Genomic DNA, 17,366 nt, shown 5'->3' with positions numbered 1-17,366 from the left:
CCACAGGAAGAAGCTTAGCAACAGGACCTCCCTGACTACTAATAGCATTTTTCTGACTTTGCAGCTGCCATGATGGGCCTAGAAAACCCATACATCCTGCTCCACATAAAAAAAAGCTTAGACTCTAGGAGGATTACTGCCATTAAAAGCTACTAGGAAGAGAGAAATAAATATAAGAAAACATGGACATAACTGGCATCATACCTCAAAACAAAAACAAGAACTTTAGGATTTCTACTATCTTCCCCAAAAGAAAAATGTTCATGCAAGTAAGAAAGGCAGAGAATTTCCCTGCTCAGGGTTCCTGATTTAAAAAAGATAAGAAAAGTCCCCTGGACTTGCAGCATCAGTATGTAACCAAGTGCCTTCTGGTATGAGTAAATGCCCAAGAAATTGACTACTAATCCAAACCCTTCCCCCTACTCCAACACCCAAGCAAAGGAAATCTGTCCTTGGTTTCCTACCTTTCTCCAAATAAGAGGATCCTAGTACAGTATCCACATGGTATGGTCTGGTATCCTAGCAGAGTACCATGTGGTATGGTCTGATATTAAGATCTGGTATTATCACAGTGTCAAACAGTCTATCAGGTCAGAAGATGAGTAGCTGATCTGAGAGAGAGAGAAAGAGAGGCCCAGTGTAAGATATAAATGTCATTTCAGCAGGAAAGCTAGAGGTCCAGTAGTGAGAGGGTCTCCTACTGGTTCACCTTACTGGAGAAGTAGTTCCTGTCAGTTGCCCCCTCTTGCAGGAACATGTGTAGGCAGTGTTCATTCTGAGACAGTTGGTGTCCTGCAATTTCATTAATAAACTGCTTAAGGCCCCTCCTTCCTTCAATGAAAGACTCCTTAACAGAGAGACCTTAAATGTCCCTTCACTTCCTCAAAAGGGGAGTTTTCCCAGGCAGTGGTGGTTTGCAATCTACTATCTCTCTCCAGCTCATTTTCAGCCAAAGTCACTATATCACCCTGTATACAGTATTCTTTCAGCTTGTAGACCGGTTTGTCCACATTTGAACTTAGGTGGTACACTGTGCACATCTTGTGGCTAATGTAAAGATGTTTACCTCCAAGAAGGCACTTGGAAGCCCATAAACATCGGCTAGATCCTGAGGCTTCGAGTTAAGTGTCAGCTACCATGGTGTCTGGATGGCATCTTTCAAAGGGAGAGACCAGGGCCAGGCAAAGGTGAACAGAGACCAGAAGCAAGAGGGAGCTTCTAGGTTCTTTTGAGTAACTTTCAGACAAAATTTAAAGACAGATTAATAATTTTATGTTTTTACCAGTATTTATGGGTGTCCCGATTTTTCCCAACATGGTATTACCTCTTTCTGATCATAGCTATTCTAAATAGTTAGACAGTGATATGATAACTTATTGTGGTTTTATTTCATATTTTCCTGATGGCTAATGACATTAAGCATGTTTTCATGCATTTATCACATAACCATATATCTTCTTTAAAAAAAGCCACCCTACTTGTATCCTTTATTTATTTATTTATTTATTTGATTTTCAAGGTAGGGTCTCACTCTAGTTCCAGCTGACCTGGCATTAATCCCAAGCTGGCCTCAAACTCACAGCCATCCTCATATCTCTGCCTCCCAAGTGCTGGAATTAAAGGCATGTGCCACCACATTTGGCACCTTTAATATTTTTTAAATTGTTATTTATTTATTTGAGAGAGAGGTGCAAATGGGGGGGGGGGAGGGAATGGGTGACAAGGGCCTCCAGCTGCTGCAAATGAACTCCAGACACATGTGCCACATTGTGCATCTGGCTTACATGGGGCTTGGGGAATCAAACTGTGGTCCTTTGGTTTTGCAAGCAAGAACCTTAACTGCTAAGCCCACCTTTACTATTTTTATACTGGGTTAATCTTGTTTTTGTTATTGAGTCTGTGTGTTTAAATGCATGCCTTGCCAGTATTTGCTTTTTTTTTTTTTTTTAAACAAAATTTTACAGTTTGGAGACTATTTGTAGAGTTAGCTTTCATTTTATGAATTGACCAAACTCTGGAAATCTCAGGAGGAAACAAAGTCAGTGAGTCTGTCAGCTGGCTTGACAAGAGCTCTGCAGAGTGGAGAAGCAGCTTGGCAAGGGCAGAGCTCAGCACTCCTGGAACTGTGTAGGGCTGAGGTGCTTCTGTCCTGTGAAACCAAAGGTGCCAACATTGGTAAGTGTAGCCATAGATCAGGCTATAGAAGAAATCATGCCAGGTCCATGTTTCAGACTTTCTAGCACCAGAGACTGCTCTTTGGCTGGAGTTGACTACTGAAATTAAAGACTACAAAAAGCAAATGAAAGGGAGTGTAGATGCTGTTCTACCAAGGGGTGAATTGTGTCCACTGCCCAAGTTCCTTAGAATGTGACTGATTTTGTAAATAGAGTTTTTAAAAGAGTAAAGGTAAAATGAAGTCAGTAGACTGGGCTCTAACATAATGTGACTGATGTCCTTACAAGAAGAAATTGAAATGATCATGCACAGAGGATGGAGAACCCCATGCTATGGTTTGGATAGTGAATGTCCCCCATAGGCCCATGTGTCCAAGCTTGGCTTCCAGAATGGTGCTATTGGGAGGTGGTGGAGCTTTTAGGATGTGGGGCCTAGTGGCAGGTACTTAGGTCATTAGAGGTATTCCCCCAGGGGGGTTCATGAAACTCTAACCAGTCTTCTTTCTGTCTTTTTCCACTGGTTGTTGGTATATCTTGGGTTTGCTATATACTCCTGATGTAAAGGACTGGAACCTCCAAAACTGAAACAAAATAAACATTTCTATTTATAAGTTAATCATCTCCAATATTTTATTTTATTAAAATACCATGTGAGGACATAAAAGGGGACATAAACTAGCTAAGAATTGAGGTCTTAAGAATAATAAGCCCTTCACACCTGGATCTTGGACGTCAGCCTCTAGAACTGTAAGAAAATCAATCACCATTGCCTAAGCTGCCCAGGCTGTGGTATTTTGTATGGCACCCCTGCCTCAAAAACAAATAGATCATGTATTCTTACCCTTTTTTATATAGAAATGGAAAGGTAAATGGGAAATAGAATGTTGACTACTCCAAGAAACAATGCTTATCTTCTATTTGACACTTGTGAAGCATTTATAAATTGCTTTCATATGTATTTCAATAGTTCATTATTAAAAACAAGCCAATAAAGTCAGTATTATTAGCTGAAATTTACACAATATGAAGCTGAGCAACTTCCCTGAGAAATCCACTGGTAAGTAACAAAGAAGGGGCTTGAATCCAGGTCTTCAACTTTGAGCTTCCTCCTCCCTTAGGTCAAAGCTGTTTTCCTGGAAGCTGTAGCTGGTATGCTTCTGGGAAAGGCACTAAGTTGAAATGATGTAAGTTTAATCTATTTTACTAATAGAAAAAGTTTATGATGGAGGTTATAATGTAGACCAGGTACTTGATTTCCATATGTGATCAAGTTGAAGTTATGCATCTATATAGCACACAGTGAAAATTGGCAATATAATACCTGCTGTTGTAAAATTTAATTTCATTTTTAATATAATTCTCAGGAGAGGGTCTGGTAGAATAGGATGAAGGGATAGAAGTTTTGTAAAAACAGCTGGAAGGTTTCTGGTTTTCACAGGTTTTACCTAAGGTGAAGGCTGAAGTGATACAGGAGAGGGATACTATGAGGGGAGAGGAAGGCCATTGGAGTCCACAAAATGAGGCACTGTATTTTCACCAGGGCTCATGGGGTGGGTGTAACTGGGCTGTACAATGGCTCTGTTAGCACTGTGATAACATAGAGCAGGGCCATATCCCAGCTTCCCAGCTTGGGATTGTAGAAGTTACTTCCCCCACAGAAAGCCAATGGCAGATCACTTACCCACCAATGGGGGAACTTAGTAATAGGAGTAGGATTGGGTGTGCTAGGAGCAAGAAAAACATATCCAGCTCTGCTTGAAGCTTCTTCAGAGACCTTGATCCTGCTCGTGGTCTAAGCAGGCCAGTAGGCTAGTAAGCTGCTTTCCTGCCGTTGATGGTTGCAGCCCTGATGTACCACCATTTCCTGATTATCTTAACCAGGGTGACAGCAGCTTTTTTTCCTTTTCATGATCATCTTGGTCACGCTAGATCTGAAACACAACATCTGTGTGGGGAGTCCTTGGCCAGCTGTGTCTAGTTCTAGTAAAACAGGAAGACATGCTTTTTCTTTCATTTTTTCCTCCTCTTTCTTTCTTTCTTTCTTTCTTTCTTTCTTTCTTTCTTTCTTTCTTTCTTTCTTTCTTTCTTTCTTTCTTTCTTTCTTTCTTTCTTCTTATTTATTTATTTATTTTTAAAGTTTCTGTCCCAAGCCTGCAGCTGGAAGCAAGACAGGCATGGTTGGGGTTATTTCTGGATTGCCGATGAGTGTGTGGGTGGATGGTTGACCTAGCCCAGCTGGGAGCTGCTTTCACCACCAGGAGTGAGTTTTCTACTTTGCCTCTTGTTTCTGCTGAGGAATATCACATTGAAGCCCATTAAGGAATTTGATCTGGTGGAGAGGTGACTTGTTTGCTGCCTCCAATGTCCTGGTGGGAAATTATCTTAACAGTGGAGCTAGAAGAAGGCTTTGTGACAAGAGTTTACTAAGACACAATAGTATTAAGGCTTTGCATTTTCGTTACTTTATTTATATTTTCTATATTATATTTCATTTAAATATAAGTAATGCCAAAATACAAGCCCACAAATATGAAGCTTCAAAACTAGAATAGAGTACTTAGTTGTTTTTCTCATTTCCTCTTCCTTTCTCTTTTATATTTATCATTGCCTATCTATTTCTTTGACTTGCTTTCAATCTACAGCCAGCTATCTATCTATCTATCTATCTATCTATCTATCTATCTATCTATCTATCTATCTATCTATCTATCATATGTATGTCTATATAAATTTGCAGGAGAAAAACGGGGATCACATATGCTTCAAACCCCCACATATTCAGTGGGAACACCAGTCTTTTCCTAGCTGTGAAAATATTGCTCCAGTGACCTTTTGACTTATCTTTGGACCTCAGACAGATTACACAGTTGTGTTCTATTTTCTATAACCCTGATGGAAAAGGGAGATGGATTCTAGAGAGGAAGAAAGAGCATCAAGCTGGATTTTTCAGTTCAACTAACTTCCTTGTAAAAATGTAGAAAAACTACTCCATTAATGAGAATTTTCTTACCAATTTTTTCCAGAAACAGCGATCTTCTGTAGTGGTGGCTCATTACTGTATTTTTTGGTGTTGAAATTTAGCGGATCTATGTTTACTCAGGTGCCAGACTGACTTAACTCCGAGTACAATGCAGGTTTAAGACCCCATCTGAAATGTGTGAGACCAGACCTTCAGATTTTGGGGTTTTCTGACATGGGACTTTTGGATTGGGATGATCAGCATATGCTAGATGACCAGACTGCCTTCTTGCTTTAAGGTTTCTCCCTGGTCCAGATAAGATGCTTTAGGGAACATTCAGCCTGGCCAGGAGAGTAGGGAAAGGCCCGTGTTAGGTTTCTTCACCTTCCTGATGTGATGCAGGTAAAGTTATCTTTCCCTGCCCCTTATTCCCAGCTGACAGCCTGGTGGCCCTAACTAACAAACCCAACAGGCAGGCTGTCTAAGTTTACATTCTCATGAGAAAAGACAGGAGGAAAGGCAGGAAATTGAACCCCAGGAGTCTGTTCTCATGACATGCTCTCAGTGGAAACAATGGGACAGGCCCATTCTTTCAATTTTCAGCTGATTCTCTTCTTTGATGAACTTCTTTTCCTGACCCTTCCACCCACTCTGTCCTCTCCCAGTGGTGGGAAGCAGGATATTTTTCATGCAGCCCCTTTTCTTGGGTAAAGCCAGACTTCTTTAGCCAGTCTCTTCGCATTCTTGTGACTCAGGGGTCTGTGACTTTGTGGAGGGCCATCTCTGAGTACCAGAGGCTTTCCTGCTCATATTTTTTAAAGTTTTATTTTTTTAAGTTTTATTTATTTGAGAGAGAAAGAGAGAGAGAGAGAAGAGACAGACAGAGAGAATGGGCATTCCAGGGCCTATAGCCATTGCAAACGAACTCCAGACACATGCAACACTTTGTGCATCTGGCTTACGTGGGTCCTGGGGAATCAAACCTGGGTCCTTTGGCTTTGCAGGCAAATGCCTTAGCCATTAAGCCATCTTACCAGCCCTCCTGCTCATTTGCAAAGATGGAGAAGGCACTTCTCAGATTTATATAAAGCACCTAATTTCTTTTTATTGTATTAAATTTATGTATTTGTTATGTATGACATGTGTGTTCATGTGTGTAAGTGCAGGTGTGCACATGTGGAGCTTAGAAGACTGCTTTTTTCCCTAGTATTTATTTATTTATTTTTTGGTTTTTTGAGGTAGGGTCTCACTGTAGCTCAGGCTGACCTGGAATTCACTATGTAGTCTCAGGGTGGCCCTGAACTCATGATAATCCTCCTACCTCTGCCTCCCGAGTGCTGGTATTAAAGGTATGCGCCACCATGCCCAGCTACTTTTTTTTTTTAAGAGAGAGAATGGGTGCACCAGGATCTTCAGCTTCTACAAATGACCTCCAGATGTATGTGCCCCTTGTGCACATGTGCGACATTGCACACTTGCATCCCCATGCATCTGGCAATGTGGAACCTGGAGATTTGAACATAAGCTCTTAGGCTTTGCAGGCAAGTGCCTTAACCTCTATGCAATCTCTCCCTCCCCCAAAGACTGCTTTCCATCAGTTCTTGTTAGATTCATGTCTCAGTCTCCCTTCTCATCTTAGGTACACTGAGATTACAGAAACTTGCCACAACAACTTTCTATTATTTACATGAGGTCTTGGGGCTTGAACTCAGGTACTTAGAGCCATCTTCCCAGCCTTTTAAAGCACTATAAATTTCTCTAAGACATTATGACACCAAATAAAATAATTTTCTCTAAAATGTGAGGATGACTTAAATCTACACTGCTCAGGGAAAGCACCATGTTGATCCTGAGAGTATTAGACAGGAGTTGTAATATGAGCTAGTGGGGACTCCCAGATGAATCTGAGAATTCAAGGTGAGGTAAGAACTGCTCCCACTCCCAATTTGCAAAGCATCTGGCTCAAGGAAGTGATTATTGCTAACACTGTTGAAGGGTTTCTGCTGCTGAAAGAGGTTTCCATGCATTCTCATATTGCTTTTCCAAGCTCCAAATGGTGGCTGAAGACACACAGAGACCACAGGGTAATCTATTCCACAATTCTTGAATAGGCAAAGGAGCTTCCAAGGATCCTTTCTTCACTCAGCTTCTAATTGTTGGTGTAATTGTCCTAAGCTAAAAGTATTCTGCAGTAGAAGAATTCCACTTTCCTCCTATCCCATTCCTTGCTTTTCCCTATTCCTTTTTTTTTTAAATTTTTATTTATTTATTTATTTGAGAGCGACAGACACAGAGAGAAAGACAGATAGAGGGAGAGAGAGAATGGGCGTGCCAGGGCTTCCAGCTTCTGCAGTCGAACTCCAGATGCATGCGCCCCCTTGTGCATCTGGCTAACGTGGGACCTGGGGAACCGAGCCTCGAACCGGGGTCCTTAGGCTTCACAGGCAAGCGCCTAACTGCTAAGCCATCTCTCCAGCCTTCCCTATTCCTTTTAAAACCCTTCTTATAGCACTCAATACCTTGAAGAAGCCAACAGATCCTCAGAATGAATCCTCTTTTCGGGGATGGCTCTGCAGCATGCAGCAAGTTATAGCAGTATAATAAAGTCACACTGCAGTGTTACTATCATGCTTTTCTGAGCTGACATTACCATACCATTACCATGCTTGGTATAAACAACTTCTAACTTAATTTTACTGATTTAGACACAGGGAAGTACATCACCCTTATTCCTCAACTTAGAATGGAATTATGAAGGCTTAAAGTGGAAACTGCTTTTCCCTAACCTGGGAGTGAACCTTCTCTTTCAAATCAGCTGTTTGCAATAAGCTCCTACAAAGTAGAACAGAATTAGGAGTGTTGAGAATTGGCAAATCTATGAAGGAAGATTTACAAAACATGATTAACCTTGGATTTATCAGATCCCAAGAACTATGCACATGGCTTATCCTGTCCTGGTGATACAAGAATTTTAGGTTGCTCGCATGCCAATGCACAGATACTTTGTCACTCCAAGATCCTTGTCCTATGAAATACATGGACCAGAGGATAAGGGTCATAAATAATTTTAAGTATTTATTTTACGAGAGAGAATGGACATGCCAGGGCCGTCAGTGCAAATGATCTCCAGACACATGTGCCACCTTGTGCATCTGGCTTATGTAGGTCCTGAGGAACTGAACTTGGATCCTTTGGCTTTGGAGGCAAGTGCTTTAACTGCTAAGCCATTTCTCCAGACCCAGAAATATTTTATTACAGCTTAAAGCTTTATGAAGATAAAGACAAGGGGATTTAAACCTAGAACATGAGAAGGAAGCAAGGCAGAGCTCTTGCCCAGAGAGGTAAGGGGTGCCGGGTTGAGAAGCCCACCTCAAGACTCAGATCTGGGTTTTTAATGGAAAGTGGCTATGTGAAGAAGACCAGGCCAGCAGGTTATTATGGACAAAGAACAGATTTTACAGCTTTTTCAGTAATCTTAGATAAGGATCAAAGTTTCTGGGGTGCAAGCTTAATCTAGAAATCTTTCCTGGATTGTATAACATCCAGGTTTCTGCAAGATTAGTGACATTTCCTGCTTTTAGTCAAGGAATTCACTTTGGGGTCCTCTTACCCTGACTGCCTAGCCATTTCTGTCTCCTATCACTGGCTACACCAGTCTTCCCTTTAATTTTTTCTCCCAGCTTTATGTGGGGAGGCATTTCTCAGTTATAGGTGATTCTACATGTCACAATTAGGTTCCACAAGCTTTATATTTTTTGGCTTAAGCCTGACCACAAGAACATCCATATTCTAGTACAATGTCAAAATTCAATATAAAGCTTTAAAAACACATTCATTTTCATCATCATCAAATCTTGATGGAAAAACTAAGTAAATGGAGGTACATTTCTTCTGCCCAAATGCTCCATGTCCCACTGGGAAAGAGGTAAAACAGGCATTTTTGGGTTCCTTGCCAATATACCAATGCATTAACAAATTTAAGGTACCCTGGATTCTTGTCTTATGAATTTAAAGAATTAATATCCATAGACCAGAGAGTAAGGTTCAGAGAGGCTTTATTATATTAAGAGAAGGAAAGAGAAGAAAGTGCCATGTGCATGAAATGGGGTGTTAGGTGTTCAGGAATAGAGCCCTTGTACCCCAAACCCTAGGTTCATATCTACTTTAAACCAAAGAATTGGATAAAATAAGACTGAGAAAGATAATTATTAAATTATTATATTTATTTAGGAAAGTACAAAACCAAGGGAAGAAAAATGAATACATTCAGGTGGTCTGAGAGCCCATGTGGGCCTAAAAGAAACATGGAAAGAGATTTAGAGAGAAAAGAAGAGAAAGTATAGGGTTCCTGCCATGTGGAAGCCAGGAGTGGGTAGAAAGCCCCATGTGGAAGTAAGAGGGAGGGTCTCTCCTCATCTCAGCCATGCTGGGCTAAGACAAGGGACACTTACCAGAATTCAGAGTTCAGGAGCCAGCCAAGAGAGCTTGTCCCCTGGTACTCATCTGTTTATAATTTTACTGTGGTGGGTTTCACCCTTAGGTTCAGCTGATTGGTCTGGGCTAGAGGCTGGCTCAAGAAGGGACCAGCTATGATGATAAGTTCTGGGGGCTAAACTTGACCAACCACAATGTAAGGATTAGATTTAAATTCTAGGAAAGGGGACCTGCTTGGGTGGGAGGGGTTGTCTGTGGAAAAATAGATCTAAGGAACTCCTGTAGGCAAGAGATAAGAAATCAGATCACAGTTTTATACTAGTAGTGGAAGAAGAATGTACCATTTGCAAAAAAACAAAATAAGGATTATGTAATCCAAGTTGACAAAAAGTCTATCTTTCTGAAACCATCCCAGTGTATAAGTTCTTTTGGTGGCTAATGAAGCTAATTCCTTTAGTACTTTGATGTTAGACATTTATTCAAAAATGTGGAATTCAGGTATATGTTATAGAAGACATTTTTTTCCTATTTGAGTTGTTTTAAAATAAAAATGTAAAGTCAAAAAAATAAAATAAAAAAAGACGTCAGATCATCCTTTGATCTCCAGAAAAGTAGAAATTTCAGACAGACTTATGGACATTCCTCCCTTTACTTTCAGGGGTTCAGTCACCCTAAATGCCACAATTTGGAATCCCATGTACTTAGTACTGCCTGCTAATCCCAACTTGGATCTATTGAATCATGTGGGAAGAAGGTGCTGACTTGATTTCATGAGCATTGTTGAAGTATATATTCAACAAAGTGCTCAACTATATAAACTGGTTGATTGCAGAATAGGATACCTGCTCATTTGTTTTAGGTTCATAACTGTGTTTATAACTTTCATTACTGCTCTAGGAATTTCACTAATGGTTATGAGTGGCTTTCTTACCAGTGGCACATTATCAATGGAACTGAAGGACATATGTAAACTGGACTGGCAGGGCCCTAGGCAAAAGATGAGTTGTGAAGATATGATCAATTGAAATAAGAATCTCTAAAACAAGTTTCTTCTTTGCATCCTCAGAAATATGTCAGAAATACTTCACACCTTTTTAAAAAATATACTTTATTTATTTATTTATTTATGAGAGAGAGAGAGAGAGAGAGAACAAGGGAGAGAGAGAGAATGGGCGTGCCAGGGCCTACAGCCACTGCAAATGAACTCCAGATGCGTGCTCCCCCTTGTGCACCTGGCTAACATGGGTCCTGGGAAATTGAACCTGGGTCCTTTGGCTTCGCAGGCAAACACATTAACCAGTAAGCCATCTCTCCAGCCCATATTTCTTCACACCTTTCCCATACCCATAAAATAGAAGGAGAAGAAAGATGGTATCCCAAACCATGCTCAGTGTGAAATTTTGCAAAAGCAGAAGTGCTTCACTTTCCAGCAAGGAAAGTGTACAAGATTACAAAGCTCAATAAAAAGTTCAATAGGAACTTAACACAGACATTGCTTTGAATACTTTCTTCCAAACCAAGGAGGGATTTAAAGAAAGATTTTTTTTTCATTTTTCCTCATGACCCAAACCTGCATTTCCAGAAGAATAGATACTATGTATGAGGTGACTGGTAGGATTTGTGACAAGAATGAGTCACATCATAGACAGGCTTGGGAGGATGATGAACTATCCCTCAGATGCATTTGTTAAACAAGCTGTTGAAATAGTCTTTTGTGGTAACATGGTGGGGTGGGGATGGAAATGAGAGTAAATAGCAAATTCAGGCTTAGAAGTGAGTTCTGATTATTCATTTTTAGGGGGTACTGAAAGATGGGGGTCCAAGGTCCTAATCCTGAATATAAGGGTTGTATAGTAGAGTCTACATGAAACAAAAGTTTTATGTGGCAAAGATTTAGGATATTGGGTGGAGTGTATTTGAAGATTTTAGACGCTGAGTCTAAGTGTTTTATATTGTATCCAGAGATTCTATGGGAAATTTATTTGGTACCTTTATTCATATAAAAAAATAAAATTTCTGCCTTGCATGAAGTCTTATAGACATTCAATGTTCCTTAGATATAACATTTCATATTTAGGCACTTCAGAAACAGATATCCAACCTCTGATATTGATGCAGTAATGGAGTCTGGGGGTGGGGAATTAAATCATAAAGACACAGTAGGAGATCCCAGGCCAGTGAATTATGATTTCAGTTCTTTGTCCAAGCTAGTCAAAGAATAAAAAATGCAGACTCACAGAAGTGTAAATTATGAAGTATGAAATTTGTTTTATGAAAAATTGGATTTAGAAGGAAGGAACCAGGAAAGCCCAAGCCAAAAAACATTCTTTTGCTTTCCTGCTAGTCTGGAAGTAGAGGGCTAAACAGAGAAAGTCTCCTTCACATAGAGAAAGGTCTGGGCACACACAGGTGGAAAGCAAAGCAGGAGAGCCCAAATCAAAAGAATCCTTTTCTATAGAGCACATAAGAATCTCAGAGCTCAAAGAGAGATCATATACATAGCGAAGCAGGGAAGCACCCAAAACAAAGCAGGGAACCCCAGACAAAAAGAAATCCTCCCTCCTCCCAGCCTGGCTGTGAAGGCTGAGAGGAGACCTAAATAACCACTCTAGCAGAGGCAGTCAATCCAGAGAGTCAGAGGAGCCAAGAGCTTACAAAAGGGATCAAGAGCCAAGAGAGATCAAGTGCTCATACATGTGGTTTACACCCATTCATATGAATCAAACATCCAGTTCGAATGAGCTTTCTCATCATATTTAGGTGTGTAAGAGAGGTACCTGATTGGCTGGTGGGTTCAAGAGTACGCCCCCAGGTATGCTAAGCCCGTCCCCACGTAGCTGTTGCTGAGGAGTTGTTACTTGCAGCTATATTATATAAGACTGGATCAGACACAGTGTCTGGTCCTGCCAGGGCAGGCAAGATGGTATCTATGTTTCTGTGGACCCCAGCTAAGTACCTACCAGAAAAAGGCTACCTTGCTCCTGAAATGTATCAATATCAAATTTAAATATTACTCATGGTCCCACAGATCTTGAGATTGGGATCCACTTCTGTTCTTCAGATGTCATCCTTGTGGAAGAAGAAGGTATAACAAAATTATTGAGAAGCTATCATGTATTAAACTCTCTCTTAAATATCTTACATGGATTATAGTGAAATTTTGCATACATTGTCATGTAGTATAAATATAGTATAAATAACAAAAACCTAGATTTAAGGAAAGATATGTAGGAATGGTGTTCTTATCAAAATCATACTCAGAAGGTATCACCTTTGTTATCCAGTGGTGAGACGAAGCCAAAGAGCTCTCATTTCCACGTGCCACATGGCTGTGGGCAGATGGATGTTGGTCACATTAGAGTCCAGGTGTTGATGATCTATCTGTTCAGGGTGCTAAAATGTACTAGAGGGCCAAGAGGCTGGATTATGGAAGGTATGCTTGGGATCAGGAGGAAAGAACTATATCAGATTTTAAGGTAGGAGGTGAGAAGGGCTATAACTCAGACTTCAGGCTTCATCAAAGCAAGAAGTTGAACTTAGGTAGTCTGTATTTGAAAACAGGTTGAGAATCCTCCATTTGCTTGGTGTATGAGGTATGTGAAGGTATGAGATAATGTCCTGAAAGCTTGCTTAGACAAAAATCATTGACCCAGCAAACTCAGTGCAATGGAGTGTTCATTGAGGTTTACAGAGGGTACTGGTGTGGTTTGTCAAGAGGTAGGAACCAAACTGCCTGCCTCCAGCTTCATTACCATCTTTCACCTAGTACTGTGCCTTTTAGAGGCAAAAACAAGTGATCTCTGTGGTTTTTTTAAACATTTTCTTAGCTTAGAAAACTACAGTCAGAGCCTAATGAGGGAACTTTAAATGACCACATAATCTTAAACATAGACACATAGTGAAGGTGTGGATTATTGAAACAGCATCTGGTGCTAAGGAAACCGTCTAGATTTATAGTTTGCTCAGTACTGAGGATTTCCTGTGCGAAACACAGTCTTAGTGTAACCATGATGAGCTGATTCACTGAAAGACCACTATGACTAAGTACAACACACTTTTAAAGAAAAAAATATTTTTAAATGTTTTAATTTTTTATGTGGAGTATGTGTAGTATGATGTGTGATGTGATGTATGTAGCATATGCATATGTGTGTGTATGTGCATGTGTGTGTGATGACACATGTGCTTCATGTGTGTGAGCACATGTGAAGGCCAGAGGAGAATGTCAGGTGCTTTCAGCTATTACTCACCCATGTGTTTCTTTGAGAAGGAGATGTTCCCTCAGTATGGAGCTGCTGTTTCCGGTCAGCAAACTGCTGTGATTCTCTCATCTCCACATCCTCACAGAACTGTGGCCACATTCAGCTTTTTACATGGTTGCTGGGGAATCAATCTCTGGAGCAGGAGTCTTTGGGCTTCTCAGGCTCTTTTGATTAAATGGCAAACATTCTTACTTGATGACCCATTTTTTCAGTCCCAATAAATGTTTTAGATAATAAAAAGAAAGGATTCTTGTCAAAAATTCTGAGTGAACTTGTAAACACCAATGATAAGTCTGTGAGTAACACTGGTCCTGACTACTGTTTTTTGACAAGAGAGAGAGAGAGAGAGAGAGAGAGAGAGAGAGAGAGAGAGAGAGGGAGAGAGAATTGGTACTCAGGCCCTGCAGTCCATGCAGTGGTACTCTGGGCATGTGCCACCTTATGCACTTGCATCACCTTGTGTGTCTGACTTATGTGGGACCTGGAGAGTTGAACATGCGTGCTTCACAGGCAAGTTCCTTAAGTGTTAAGCCATCTCTCAAGCCCTACTTTTTAAAGTAAATATTCTTACTATTATGTCATTCATTCATTTATTCACCCATCTACCTAGCCCATCAATTCATCCCAGCATGTCATTTCACTTCCCCCGAAGATTGGTTGTTTTGATATATTCTGGATCAGGAGCCATGAACAGAGCTGACTAGACTAATACCATAGCTCTGCAGGGCTCCTATACTTAGCCTGGGGGGAAGGGGCCACTATCCTGATCCTAGTTTTTTTTTTTTTTTTTTATTAGATGTGGACATATTTAGTGTTTAAACAACACATGTTGGTACCATCCTCTCCCTCCTCCCTGCCCCTTTTCTGAAGAGGCCTTCATCATTGGGGATTCAGGTCAATCCCATGGGGACTGTGGGTCATGCATTATGTGGGGAGAGGGGCAGTGTCTCTGTGCAAAATGTCCCAACTTGTGGCTCTCACAATCTTTCTATCTCCCTCTTCTGCAAAATTCCCTGAGCCATGCTGGGAGCATTTTAAGTCTACTTCAGTGATGGGCTCTTAGGAGCCTCTGGATCTCTGCTTTGGTAGGTGTTCAGTATCCTCAGTGTCTAGCTCCATCACCCGTGTGCTGATATCAGATTCACTAAAAAAGCAGAAGTCTTGCTCATTTCCCCAATCCCTCTGTAGTTTCAGCTGGGGCCAGATGGAGTGCACCAGGTCATTTATCTCCTTTGGTCCAGCTTCCGTCTGAAAAAGAGAAGCAGATTCTCCAACAGAGAATGAAGTCAGTACCAGTTAAATGGGATAAACATTATTAGTTTAGAGAGCACTTAATGGATGTAAACCCTCTTTTAGCCCAAAGTTAGTGGGAGCTTGACAACGGAAAGCAGAATCATTATCTGGATGTGATTCTGACTTGTTTCCCAGTTCCAGATATGGTTTCCTTTCCACTGAGCAGATTCGTTAGCCAATCCAAGGGCAGTTGGTTACTCACCATGGCTGTGTGCCACTATTGCACTTGTATGAGCATCACATCAGGTTGTTTTCTTCTGAGTAGCTTAGACTTTGAGTTGCTTGAACACATGTGGCCACTTTTCTCTGGTAGCTCATATAGCACCTTCCAGTACTAGATGGGCTAATTGTCTGAAGACTGGCTCTCCTCACAATTCCAGCCAAGTCTCTCCATGGTCCATGCTGACAGCATATGGTGTCTTCAGCAGTAGTGTCTTACCATTAACCTCTGTTGGGTTAATCAAGTGCTCTGACAGAAGTCTGTCTTGTTTGTTTTGGGAGATCTAGTGGGTCTCTCTGATCACAGCTCTTTGTGGATATAGACCACATCCTGGTACAGGGAATTATAGGTTAGCACCAAGGGAAAAGAAAAAAGAAAAAGTCAGAGAAGTAAGAGAAACAGGAGAAATTTGAGTTTAGGTTTCATCTCGCCCTCTCCAGGGCCCTTCAATTCAGGTGTTTCCCCTAAGGTCCTCTTGAGGGTTTCACCTTTTAGTCTGACTTCCAGGATATAGGATTCTGTGGTACCAGTTCAATTTGGGTCCAGGTGTGTGTTTTTTTTTTTTTTTAAATCACATAAAACTTTTTAAAGTAAGCAATTTGCACATAGTTTTAATTATATTTGTTAGTTTGCTGGACTGTTTTAAAAATTTTTTGGTTTATTTTTATTTATTTATTTGAGAGCGACAAACAGAGAAAGAGGAAGAGAGAGAGAGAGAGAGAGAGAGAGAGAGAGAGAGAGGGAGAGAGAATGGGTACGCCAGGGCTTCCAGCCACTGTAGATGAATTCCAGATGAATGCGTCCCCTTATGCATCTGGCTAACGTGGGTCTTGGGGAATTGAGCCTTGAACTGGGGTCCTTAGGCTTCACAGGCAAGCGCTTAACTGCTAAGCTATCTCTCCAGCCCTTGCTGGACTGTTTATATGAGGGAAATATTCACTCTGCTAAAGCTTATCAAGGAAGGCATCCATTACCTGTCCTGGCTAGACATTGAAAGGGAATGGGCTCTACCTGCTTCGTGAACATCATGTTAACTCCTCTGAATCCTTTGTCCTTTGGGCAACATGGAGGAAGAAACTGTGTCTTCTTGTCTTCTACGCAGAAGGTGGAGGGTAATGAAGGTGCTATATGTAAAATTGCCTCATAGTTTATATGAATGCTCTCTGTACATGTACAAGTCATTAAGATGTTAAAGAATATGTAAGATTTTTAAAGAAAGATTTTTTCTTTTTAAAATTTTGTTTATTTTTATTTACTTATTAGAGAGCAACAGAGAGAGAAAGAGACAGAGAGAGAGAGAGAGAGAGAGAGAGAGAGAGAGAGAAATGGGCACGGCCAGGCCTCCAGCCGCTGCAAATGAACTCGACATGTGCGCCCCCTTGTGCATCTGACTAACATGGGTCCTGGGGAATAGAGCCTTGAATGGGGGGTTCTTACGCTTCTCAGGCAAGCACTTAACTGCTAAGCTATCTCTCCAGCCCAGATTTTTCTTATTAAAAATTGTATTTATGAAGTTTTTATAATATTGGAATATAGGAATTCAAAGGTATAGTTCACATTTTTCTGTTTACTTTTCATATTTGAAAACCCCATTTTGATTTCAAGTAATATCTAAGATTTGATTATTTTTCTATAAGAATTTTGGAGGGCATTTTTTGGAAGTTAAAGAAATACAAAGTTAAAATGGTCTTGCTGGAAAATACACCAGTGTGAAAAGTTTTTTTGTTTATTTGTTTGTTTGTTTTAACTAGTCTTACTCTTAGGAAGCCTGGGCCACTGTACACAATGAATGCACAGGGGAGTGGCCTCTACTTTTTGCCAGCCTCATATATGTCCCATACCTCCATGTGGCCTTCCTGCTCTTTGTGTTTACACTTCTGGGCTGCAGAGAGAGCCAACAAGAGACAAGTAAGTTGCCTCAAGAGTCAGGAAGTTGAGTGAAGAGCTCACAACATCTGGGCCCTGGTGGGGATAGCTTCTTTTGCCTTCACCAAGGTTAATGAGAGTCATAGGCATCAGGCAGG

The 17,366-nt window shown here is 40.8% G+C and overlaps 1 pseudogene; it reads right to left on the bottom strand.

Annotated features, from left to right (window-relative positions):
* Window positions 1-697: 697 nt before the first annotated feature.
* LOC123453234 overlaps window positions 698-17,366 on the bottom strand; it is a 33,282-nt pseudogene continuing 16,613 nt past the window's right edge.

Source organism: Jaculus jaculus, chromosome 17, assembly GCF_020740685.1.
Source record: "Jaculus jaculus isolate mJacJac1 chromosome 17, mJacJac1.mat.Y.cur, whole genome shotgun sequence".
NCBI lineage: Eukaryota > Metazoa > Chordata > Mammalia > Rodentia > Dipodidae > Jaculus > Jaculus jaculus.
Note: the sequence above shows the minus strand (reverse complement) of the source record. Positions and strands in the feature narration are given on the sequence as shown.